The sequence below is a fragment of the Manacus candei genome, unplaced genomic scaffold (assembly GCF_025592945.1).
Source record: "Manacus candei isolate 608988 ecotype Guabito, Panama unplaced genomic scaffold, ASM2559294v1 h1tg000041l, whole genome shotgun sequence".
Lineage (NCBI taxonomy): Eukaryota > Metazoa > Chordata > Aves > Passeriformes > Pipridae > Manacus > Manacus candei.
Window position 1 is genome coordinate 11,065,641 of NW_026138089.1, and position 13,121 is coordinate 11,078,761.

Below are 13,121 nucleotides of genomic sequence, written 5' to 3' on the forward strand. Positions count from 1 at the left end.
AAGGTTCATGTAACCACATGTTACAACTACATTAGCTCTTCAGCAACATCGGGATGTTAACGAAGTCTCAACATATCACTATTGCCTAGAAATGCCACTTCTTGAAAATAGGATGTATAATATGTGGTTATCATGGAAGCATACTTCTCTTAAGTAGACCATATAATTTCCTACAATGTATATAAAACATTTTTCAGAGCAAATGCATGTAATATAGGTTTCAGGATGCATAAGCTCTAAATGCATCATAAAACAATCCAAAGGTTTCTTATCTTTGCAAGAAAAGATAAACGTCCAAAACCAAAACTCTCTCATAAAGAAGATGGTGTTTATTCTCCCCATAGTAATTTGCTCCATCATTTGCTCATAAAGAAAGTATATCTGAAACACATGGTAATATTACCAAGAGTTAAAGATTAATTTGTAAAATTCAGAAAAGAACTCGAGTTAGAAAGATGAAGTTACCATGAGATAGGTAGATAGATAGATAGGCAGATAGACAGACAGATAGATATACACATACACATATATATATAAATAAATATATATATATATATATACACAGGACAAAAAGATACCACATAGTATGCCACAGGAACCTCTAAGATATAGACAATATGAGTAAATAAGCAAATAAAAAATTATTTCTGAGAATATGTCAGAGTGAATGTACTGTGAAGTGTACAGGTGTATAACTAACTTGGATGTCATGGAAAATGGAAGGATTCGAAATATAAAAACTTAATTTGAAGGCAAGACCTTTCGGTATCAAGGAAGAAAGCATTCCTTTTAGTAAGGAGAATGTAACAGAGGCCATTTGTATATTAAATAGAGGTCATATGGATGAGTTCTGTTTACCTATTAAAAAAACCTAATACTGCAGCATTACTTAAATTTTGTATTTGGCTCTGGTTTGGTGGTGGTGAGAAAAAACCCTCATATTAAATCACAGGTGCCAGATGCAGCTTTTATTTATCAACATTGTTTACACTGAGCTGAAATAGTGGCAAGGATATGTCCATGAGTTTAAAATGACAAAAAATCTTGTAATCTGACAACCAATTAAAGAGTCAATGTCACTTGAATACAGAAGTTTTAAGTCCTTAATATATTTCAGATCCTTTACTGTTTCACTTGGTTCAATAGCAAAGCTTGTAAAGGCCTAAGTGTCCATAAGAACCTAGGATCTCTGGAATTCCATAGTATCTTTTATTTTGTAAAAATAATCTCAGAAAATAAATCCCCTTACAGTTTATACACATTCTAAATTAAATCAGCCATATTCTAACTAGAAATTGCTTTCTCTGCTGTCATGAATATATGTGTTCAATATTAATGAAAAATATTAATTAAGTTGTTAGTCTGAAGAGTCTCTCTTTAGAAAGTTGGACAAAGCAATGAAACTAACACTTCTCTAAACTAATTATGGTGTGTGAAACATTTTTAAAACATGAATTAGAAGATTCAAAAATAAGGATTTTTCCCCTTCATTTCAACCTTAAGTAATGCAACTAATTTTGTTATTTTCATAACTTTATGCTCAAGAAATGCTATTTATGATTTTGGATTACCAAAATGTCTGTTTCTAGCAATCAGTAGGTTTACCTCCTTTCTGAAGAGAAAGTCTTCCTGAAAATTAGAATTGAAAGGTGACACCATCCATGCAAATGTGTGATTGTTGATCATCCTGTTCTGAATACTCTAATCCATAACCACAAACTGACTGCATTCTTCTGTGTCTGTCCCTCACCATCCGAGGAAATAGTTTCAGTTTTAATATGTAAGATCAAGTAATAGACAGGTAAACTTATTCATAATATGCCTGTCACAACCCAGCTCTTTACTTACGAACATTGTCACCAGTTGATAGTACATAAATTCTTAGCATACAAGACAAATACCACATAATTGTTACAGTTTTGTAAGTTTTAAGAATGTCTTTTGGAAATGTGATCACAATTTAGTACTCCATGAGGAAAAGGCTCTTAAGGCCAATAAGGGACTATATATTCCAGGAACAAGAGAAATCTCATTTTTCTCCTGTGAGGTATCTAGTAATATTTTTAAAAGGAAGGACTATATGTCTCATGTTAAAATATAAAATCTCCTTGCAATATACACTTTAACTTTCCAGTCACAAGGTACTTTTTCTTCTGCTGGCGGAATGGAGGAATCATTACTACCTTGAAAAGTGATTCACCAAACACAACCTTTTAGATTTCCTGGTGCTTGGACCTCTATTTGACCAGTACACCCCTTTGAAACATTTCTGCAACTCTGTACCATGGTAGTAGCTCTTCAGGGAATGTGCCATCTGAGAGAAAGGATCCCTCTTTATGTACACTAAGGAATGGGTTAAATGAAAGAGAGGCTTGCTTTTTTTTTTTTTTTAATAAATATATAATAAAAAAGGGATACTCTATTTATTCTCCCCTTGAATGAGAGAGTTTGATGAACTGAAGGGCTTAGCTGCCTAGAGATGAATAGTCAGAGCTATGCAGTCTGGGGTTTTCTTCTGTTGTGATCTAAGATGCCAGGGGCTGGCTTTCCAGGAATGTCTATACTTGCCTCTGTCATCAACACCAAACTACAAAATAATGGCTTTCACCAAGAAAGTTGTACAAACTCCGTACCCAAGAGTCTCTTGAATGATTCACTTCCTTGATTCCACCCTGGTTTAAAGACTAGGATGAAAAAAGAATTTCTCTATTTCTCATGATCTGATATGTCCTAACTCTGTCAAGCCCTTGGTAGTTCTCACCTTTCCTCATGCCACGTCACAGAATCACAGAATGACAGAATCACAGAATTGGTAAGGTTGGAATGGAATACAGCGGATCAGATGCTCCAACATCCCCGCACAAGTAGGGTCAACTTAGAGCAAATTGCACAGAATTGCATCTAGACAGTTCTTCAAGAGACTTCACAACCTCTCTGAGCAACCAGTTGCAGTGTTTGGTCATCTGCACAATCCTCTGACTTCATCACATCCTGAAGACCCGTGTTATTGAGGGTTTACAAAAAGAAAATGAAAATTTCAGCAGAAAGTTTATGGGTGTCTTAAATGTTCTTTTCATTTATGTTCTTTCTCTTTAGCCAAGTTACTAGGCTGTTTTATTATGCTAAATGAAGATAGAGATTTTTTTTTTGCTTCCACCACCACCCAGTGCAATGCAGTGTATCAAGGAAGTATTAAACTCAGTGGGCTGAGTTGGGCTAAAGGCACACAGGGTACTTTTCCAGCTTCGAGTCTGTCCTTAATTCTCAGAAAAGATGAAGAAAAGAAACTGGAGTTGCTAAGTCCCTACCTCAAGAATGAAAGCTATCTTCTATAGCATGTGGAAAACTTGCAGAACTAAGGATCTTAACAGACTGTGCGATTACCACCAAGGCAGAGTAGTTATTTCAAAATGCTGTCAGTAACAAACACTACAGAAAATCACTTTTCTCCACTGTGGCTAATTCTGGGGTCCTTGCCAATTAGCAATCGTATGGAAATTGTTAAATAAGGTGTTTGAAACAGTGGCAATAAGATTCATACCTCAGCCTAACGTGAGACAGAACAAAATACAATTTTTGAATGTAAGAGATCTTTTTGTGTGATGTCACTAAAGAATCTGTCCCAGAGCACTGGTAGTATTAAGATGGGGAGTTTTTAGTTATTGATTTGTTAACTCCAGGTTTAAAAGTTCAACCCACTTTTCCCAAAGCTGTTTTCTGACATTGCTATTCTATGTATACATTATACTAGAGCAGTATCTAGGAGTAATAAACTACTTCTCACTAGAAAATTAAATCCACAGCTGCTTTTGTGTGTTTACCATCTGAGACTAGGGCAAGGAACAAGGAATGCACATATCTGGCTCCACATCAAGTGATCAAATATTTTATAGCTAACCAAGGACATGATGATTTTATAATGTGAGCTTTCAAATTCTTTTTGCATTCAGTAATAAAGGAATGACTTTGTTAATGTCCCAAGCCAATCATCTTACCTGATAAGTGTACCTTTGAAATAGATGTCATTCTAGCAAAAGGAATTTGAATATTGAAAAATGTGTTATGTTACTTACAAGTAAACACAGTTGACAAGATGAATATTTTCTATCTTCACTTTATTTTTGATATGTCTTTGACAGCTTTTTGTTATGGAAGGAGAAAAGATGATCTGGAAACCTTCAGAATTATACAGAATGGAAATAAACATATATATATTTGCAGTCTTCTATTTCATCACTATAGTCCATTAAATTCTATGTTTTGGATGGTGTAAACTCCCTGTGAAGAAAGAATTAATCATCTAATTCACATAACCCTTGCAAAGGTTTTCAGATTGTGGTAAACGTGGAAAATGTATTTTAATCCAAAACTTCAAGTATGAATTCTTGGGATTCAGTCTGAATGCCAGAGTCCTGACCTTTAACACTTCCTAGACCAAAAGGGAAACTACAACAAATATGTGTCAAGAGGTGATGACTCTTCTCTCTGTCATCTTAAGGAACTTAGCAGTATCTGTGCCTCCCAAACATAAGCATTACTGCTTATCAATAACAAGTGATGTCCAGATGAAGCAAGTAAATCTTTAATTAATTAAAAATTTAGCTGTTTCATATTGTTCACTATTTGATTAACTTTTATTTGGTGAATGCTAACATTTGGTGACTGCTCATTTTTCTCATTTTGGAATCAATACCTCAAAGATAATCATAGAAACCTATTTTTGATCATCATAACATTTACAACTAGGAGGCTTACCAGTTGCTCTGTTAAGAATAAAAAAATACATCTGCTTTCAGTCTAGAGGGTTATTAATACAATACAGATGACTAAGTACTTACACATAGAATATAGCCCTGCCTGAACAAACTGGTGAGGAAATCTGTAAGAAAACTCCACAACTGGCTTAGAAATGTGGAAGTTAAGTCACTTAAGAAATTTTATAAATTAAATGCACATCTGAAATAGATAATGTCACCATATTAGTGCGGCTAATGTATTTTTCTTTTTGAGGCGGTTATATGAAGCTAGAGTGGTTTGCCATGCCTATCAGTAATTCAGCCCCAGTTCTGGTTTTTCTTTTTCCTAGAACAACGTCAAAGAGACAACAAAATGGCAAAAAACAGACCACTGTTTTCTTCTTTACAATGCAACAGAAAGTGCAAACAAAAGTACTGAACATTAATGCAGGAAAAAATATAGCAAGTGATTTCTAATGGCCTTGCGCTCAATTTTGACAAAGTTAGAGAGAAGGATCTGCTGCAAGAACACAATGGTTACTGCAATGAAGGGATGTATCAGAAAGTGCAGAATATCAGGAACACCGTGTCAAATCTTTGCTTTAAGACCGCAAAGAAGCAGTCAACAAATTAATAGCATTCATAAGCAGTTTACTGATAAATCTTGGACATAAAATGATCTCTTCTCGGCTAAGTCTCTAATCTATGATTATTTTACCATCAAAATATGCCTTCTATTTTCCCTGGGTATAATGGAATACAAAGAAATTTGCAAAGATGACTGACTCCATTTTGAAAAAAATAACAGTTTGCCATCATAAATCACACTGCAACTAAACCTCATAATTCATTATAACATGACTGCTAGTGGGAGAAGGGAAGAAACACAAAAAAAATATCATTTTAGGAGTGAAAGGTGGTAAAAATAAGCTGAAATTGCATAGAACTAGTCAGTCATGCAATTATAGCTGTTCTGCTGTTCTACTCTACTTCAGCAGTGTGTCTAGTCTTCCCCTTATGGGTGGCTAATAAATCCATCTAATCATGTTTTTCCTTCCAGTGACAGCTCTCAAGTCTGGTCACCTTCCCTTTTTTGCTGACAGTTACAGCTTTTTTGTCTGCTTCTAAGGAGAAAGATTTTCCACAACTGAGAAGCAGAGAAAGGTTGAGGTACTGTTGACAAAGCAATGAAATCTATATCAGGCCATTTGATGATCATATTCTGCTGTATACAGAAATATATGTGGATATTTTGGCTACCTTAGGAGTGTGATTCCATAATACCCAATGTTTATGTCTATAAGTGTCCACCTATCATTTGTGAAGCAGAAGTTACATATCAGCTGGTTTGCACTCAGTATAGGTTATAAATCAGTAAAAGTCTTCTACAGACAATACTTAGTGAAAGATATATTTAAAGAATTCTATGAGGAATGACAAGATATCCAACATCACTCATATATGCGCATAACAAAATAGATAAGATTTTATAGTAGAACTGCTGGCCAGTTTAGATGTCATTCCTCATTTCCTCTATATGAGTAGAATTGTAGGTATAAAAAACCAGAGAGAGATATTCATAATGTTTACAGATTAATTAGAAACATTAAATTAGTGAAGCAGTTTGCGATGTTTTCAATGGATCATTTGAAAACTTTTTTTCTATACTAAAGAAACTATCACTGGCATTTTATATCCGATTTTAATATCATTATCCCAATGTTCCTCATCAATATCAGTAAGTGCAAGAACATTGAAAAATATCCTTCCAAATGTAATTTAAATCTTCCTAATGTGATTTCAAAACCACTAGGAAAAAAAAATCATTAATATCTTCAAAATGAGTTGCCACTTTTTGAAAGAGAAGACAAAAAGAAGTCCACCTGACAGTCAAATGTTATAAAATGTTATCTGACAAGTTAGTTGGAAAAAGTCTAAGTAGCTTTCACTGCTCCTTTTCTTTGTATTGCAATGCCCCCTGCAGGTATAACAGATCTTCTGTTTCTCCATAGCATTTTTTTCAGCTCTTTGAGGGGAGCATCTCATCTGACAAACTCATGACCTTCAAAACCCTTGCTAATCACAAGCTATTGTTTGAATCACAGAAAAAAAATTTAAACACCCCCCCTCATATTAGAGAAAATAGAAAGAAAAGGGGAAAACGCCAACTGGATATATCCTGTATATCAAATGGAAAAGACTGTGTAAGACAGTGAAAAAAAACCACTTTGCAAAGGTTAGTGAAAACTTGTGTACTCTGTATGTCTCAAAAGCCTTAAGAGAGGAATATGATGGTCCTCCAAAAAAAAATTGAGTCCAAAACCTCTGAATTCAGTTTTAAATGAAATGTATGTTATTATTATTTAAATGAACTATTGTTGTTACTATTTTTCTTAGGTGAACACAAGAGAAAAAGCAAATGAATTTTCTCAGGGTGATAGATTACATGAACTATCCACCCGCACCAATATAGGTTAAGCTTGAACCCAGATCACTGACTGTGTGATTACCATTATCTTGCAGAAGATACTTGGAAAAATAATGGATGTTCATACCTCTTCAACAGGTTTTAGACAAAGAGGTATGGAGCAGACGGTCGAAAAGACTGAGGAGGCAACATAAATCTCTGACTCCCAGGTGTGGGCCGGGTGCCCCGCAACAGCAGCTGTGGTGGTACAATTACAGTGATTGCTGCTCTATCCCAAGTTCATTGTTAAAATTAGGTAGTTTGAAGGGTTGGTGGAAATCATTCACAGGCTAGCAGCTTGATTAAAGAAGCATGTCAAAAAAACAAACAAACAAAACAAGTGAGAAAGCAAGGAGATTTCAGAGTTGATGGCAGGTAATATTGGGTTGTATTAAAGTGTCATGTTCCCTACTGTATCAAACTCTGCAATAAGAAGATCCATGAAGTAACTACAACACCCTGACAACAGATAGGGCACAACTGAGGCAAGGAGTGGATACAAATGCACACAATGGTTTCTCTGTTTCGGTGGGACTTTTCTCAGTGAGAAGAATGTGTAAATAGTATTAGATATACAGACCCTAAAGTGTTAAAGAAAATCATTACATAATCAGAATAAATGAATATACCATGGATGCATGGAAGGAGTTACATAAGATTTGAAAAAGTTCTATGAGACTAAGAGGACAAGAGAATGATTACATAAAACAGTTAACGCTGTTGCCTAAGAAATGACAACATACATACACTTCTACTTAGTGAATTAAGCATAGAGAAATTGAAAGGAGGATATTATATTAAAAATTTTTAAACCATAGAAATAAATGACAACTATATTTATTTAAATACTGTAAAATTAATCACACAGAATTATGTATTATGTAATCACATAGAATTATGATTACATGTAATCACATAGAATTATGATTACATGTAATCAGGAATACATAGTCATTTTAACCTGTGCCTCTAGAATAGGAAACAGCTTTGCCTGAAAAAAACCCTTTTCTTTTATTCTTTTTCACTGGCAGGACTAGATCATGAGTGATGTAGGAGTTTGGAAGAAGAGGAAGAGGGACTTTGTTTTAAGAGCACTTCATATCTATGCAACTTTTACAGAAATCTCTAGCTATGGGCTTCCACTTGCAAGGAACTAGATCTAGAGAGCAAGAAGTGTCTCCCACTTCAATATATAATTGAAAGTACTCAGAAACTGTGGATAACACTTTATGGAAGGGGGAAAGATTGAAAGCGAAACAAAGATACAGGCCACCTTTTTTCTTTCCAGGGAAATCCAAAACTTGGGCCTATATTCATATTTTAGGCTAATCACCGCTTTTACTCTGTTAAACATTTATGATATCAATGATGATGTTTGATGTTCAAAGATGAGAGCATAAGGTGAACGTGCAACGACAAGGGCACTTAATGTGCTATCAGGAACAGGTTTCATAAAGTACGAATACTTTTCTGAAAAAAAAAAGAAAAAAGGAAAAAAGTTTCATCCTGATAAGTCACATGCTGATTTGTTGCTTACAAACAGCTCAAAGGCTGTTTCATTTCATCAGCTGAACTAGGAAAGACACTTACATACTAGCGAAAAATGTAGCACATCTGAGTGAAATTAGACTGAAGGCATCTATCCATTTTTTCTGATTGAAATTGTTAAAAATCAATCAAACATTTAAGAAGGTGTTTCACTCTAGCTTTATAAATGCAGAATATCAAGATTGACATTCAAGATAAGAACTGGACTAAGAAGAACTCTTGTTCTAATTTGATCAAAGAGCATTGGCATTTTGGAGTTTGTTACTTTCTTAAAAATTAGAAATCTAATTCCATATCAACATTTCCTTGGTTTAATTTATTATTATACAAATTTTTTATTCAAAATAGGAAAGCGGAGAAAACTGTAACTTCAGTAAAGGTTATGCATTGGTAAAAACCCTTTCAGAACATCCAGTGATATAGCCCTGAAGTCATATTTTTAAATTAAACAGCCTTCCTTCTTTCTACTGCAGTCTTACAAGTGTGTCATACCCAGATCAATTTTCTGACATCAAAAATTGAAATAACTGCTGTTTATTTTTGCTCTTAGTTGAACTTCTTATTTAGGAACTATTTTTTTAGACAGATACATATTGAACATTACAACTTAATCGCAGTTCTGTTTTCTTTCAAACTTTGGTTTTCTTATATTTCGCAAATTTACAGTGTCATAAAAGTTTTTCATTTCCAAACATTAGAAATTAGGCAGGTAGAGATTAATTGTACAGAAAAGGAATATATATTGGAGATATGCAAACCTACAATCAAATTTATCCCAAGAACATTACTACAGTTTGAACTATTCCAGAAGCAAGATAAAATGATAGAGGTTTTTCCATTTGAGGATTTTTATACCTCACAGATTGAGCCAAAAATATGTAAATTTCTTCACTTTGTACAACTCAAGATTACAATATAAGAATGATTTCCTCCCGGATTCACTGGATTGGAAAGCATAAACATCAAGAAACTGTCAAAATACAATCTGTTAATCTTAATTTAAAATGTCATAAATCAGACTCTAAAGGATGATAAGCAAAATCCTTTTGTAGTAAAAAAGCCTAAAGCAAAAAGTACTAAGATTACTTCTGGTAAAAAAGATAATATACAAAAAGAAGATGACTTATGTCCCAGATAGTTGCAAGATTGTCACAAATTTTTTGCTGAACAAACTTAACCTTTTTGTAGTGCAAAGTCTGTATGGCTACATGGTGAATTTACGGCTTGGTAAATCTGACAGCTTGCACTCCAAAAACTTCCAGTTGCATGAATATTATCTGAACACAGATGAAGACAACTATGAAATTGTAACTAAACACCAACTGAAAAAGGCTATTCCTTTTAGAGGTTCATCTAAGGCCTATCAAAATAACAGTCAGTGTATACACTGATTTGAACAGAGAGGAATCACTGCCTCTGTCATGAAGGTCTCACCCAGGTTATGACAGTAACCATTGTCTTTATTGAAAGATGGAGAGGGACTTCACAAGGCTGTGTTCTATGTGATAGAACAAGGTGTGATGGCTTTAAACTGAAAGAGGGTGGGTTTAGATTAGATTTTAGGAAGAAATTTTTTACTGTGTGGGTGGTGAGGCACTGGAACAGGTTGCCCAGAGAAGCTGTGGATTCCCCATCCCTGGAAATGTTCAAAGACAAGTTGGATAGGGCTTTGAGCAACCTGATCTAGCTGAAGGTGTCCCTGCCCATGGTAGAAGGATTGGAACTATATGTGTTTACGGTCACTTCCAACCCTAACCATTCTATGATTTTATGATTCTCCAGTGACAAAAGTTTTACCTTGTAGTTTTTGGTTGAAGATTTTCTTGGAGTTCACACACTTACACAAGTGCAAAGAGTGATTGCTGTATATAGAATAATTCTTGAGGTACAATTTTTTTACTTATCAATCAAATTGAACTTTACATTGCTTACAGAAACATGATGCTTCAATGAGCCTTTGATATGCATTTGAAGAATGTTTACCTACTAAAACATCTTAAGATGTACTTTTCCTACCAGTTGCATTGATTGATCAAGAGGAAATAAAAATGCAACGCCTTTCTTCTTCAGGTTGTGTGTATTACCATGCAGCACATCTTCCAAACTCAGGAGCTATGCATTCACCTGTTCTGTACATGATAAAGGCATGTAAATCAAAGCTTCTTTCACATTTCCATTAAATATACGTAAAAATACTTTCTTTCCTTCACAACCTGTATAAGTTCATCAGAGGTATTAACACTAGGATGTCATTACTTCTCCTGTATATTCTGTAGGAATCTTTACCTGTAACTGGCATTTCTCATGAGGATTGTGATCGAGAAGATTGTAATTTATTTTAAAAATAGAAGTTATTCATTCACAACACAATAGCAGGAGAGGATTTTTTGGGGGTTTTGTCACTAACAGTTCCAGTAAGCAGAAATGCTTTGTCCAGTAAGGACAAAGGAAAAGCTTGAAATGAAATGCTTTGGCTTAAATAGTTAGTTTCATGGTTATTTAACTATCTGAATTTATGTGATGCTTTCAACATTTTACATTCAAATTATTCATAAGGAAATTATCATTCTTTGCTAATGATTCCACAAAAGGATTTGCACATTCCTTTCCAACAAATGCTTGGGGAAATCTATTCGTTGATTTGTAAATTACAGAAAAATTAATGTAAAATGCTATTTTTACCAATTAATATATTTAATGAACATATAAGGTGATTTTTTTTCATGATCAAAACTAATAGGAACTATCCTAAAATACAGTTTCTGAAATTATGACCAGTTCTGGAAGGTTATTATTATTATAGTGTATTTCACCTGTGGGTTACAAACTTGAAGATTTTTTGCAACAAAAATTTAATAAATTAGATTGCTTGGAAATTCGGTTACTATAAAATGTGAAAACCTAATTAAAAGGATGACTGCCAGTGACTGAGAGTAAAATATCCCAACATTAAGGCATATTCAGAAATCATGCACTTAGAACACATTGATGCCAAAAGTCATCAGGAACTTCCTATAGCATTTAAAAGCTGTTATAAAATAGTAAATTGCACTGAAAGTACTATGATATTTTAAAGTGTGTTTGTAAGAAAAGAAACATTTTTAGTTTGATTTCACATGTAAGAATTCCTGCATTCTGAAATTATTTTGTTTTTCCCAAAGTTCTCCAGTCTCCCCCAGCCTTTACAGAGGTGACAAGACCTGTCCCTGTATGAGAAGGGTCTGGGCTGAGAAGTGAGAAATCCTAGATCATGGGCAGACATCATTGCTCCTGCTAGGATTCCAAATAAGCAGAGTCAGAGACTTGTCATCGAAAGGCAGCTCCTGCTGCTTACTGCCACATGTAACATGAATTGAAAAAGACTTGACCCTTTCCGTGTACTACAGTGGAAAAAACTGATATTCCTTCTGCATTATCTATGAAGGCTCTGTAAAGGCTCCTGAGGATACACAGCAAGAAATTATAGTCAGACAGGACTGACGTGCAAAGACACTGGAATTTTTCAAACAATTTTTTCTACCTACAGGAGCAAAACCATTCAAATGAAGACTTACTTAAAAAAATTCTCAGGATGGCAATTCTGGTAGAAGAGAATGGCCTCCCACCAAGTGATTTCACGTTTAGATAATGGTCTTCATTCTAAACCCAGCTTTGCCTCATCTGGAACAGATTTCAACTCAGATGAGCTTTTCATCACTTAGCTGTTTCAGCCTAGGTATATTTCCACTGTTTCAGTTGGAGCTAAACTATTTAAATGTCTACTGAGTTAAATTCACGTATCAAATTCACATTAGGGAGATGAAAAATAATATGACTAAACATGAATTTTTATGTCTAAAATTCACATCCTAGAAATATTTATAAAACAGTATCATGACAACATAAGTTAACTGATGAAAGCAGAAAGTTCTTTTATCCTTTTCATACAATACTGATTTAAACTGTCATAGCTTCATCATCCCTATATTCCCCAGCAGGATGTTCCCCACTTGTTTCAGGATATACTAAGTCAGACAGAAAACAGTATTACTGGATACAATTTTATCAAAATCCCTGCCTAAAAATCTTGAGCCCCTGATAGATAAAATTATCAAAATAATCCCAATTAGTGATTATTCAGAAAATATTACTACAGAAGTCTTGGTTAGATAAAGATATTTCAGAGTGGCAGCAGACTCAATTCTCCATTTCTTGAGACATCAGGTAACAAGTAGTAGTTTAAAGTAAACATTACTAAACTGTGGATATTTTACAATTTTCTTCTGTCTGGCTTCAGTTCCTCACTAAATTCCTTTGAGTCTGGTAAAGGTTATTATTTTGGAGTCTTGGTTGGAAAGTGGAGGACGTATACAAATCATTCACCACATGAA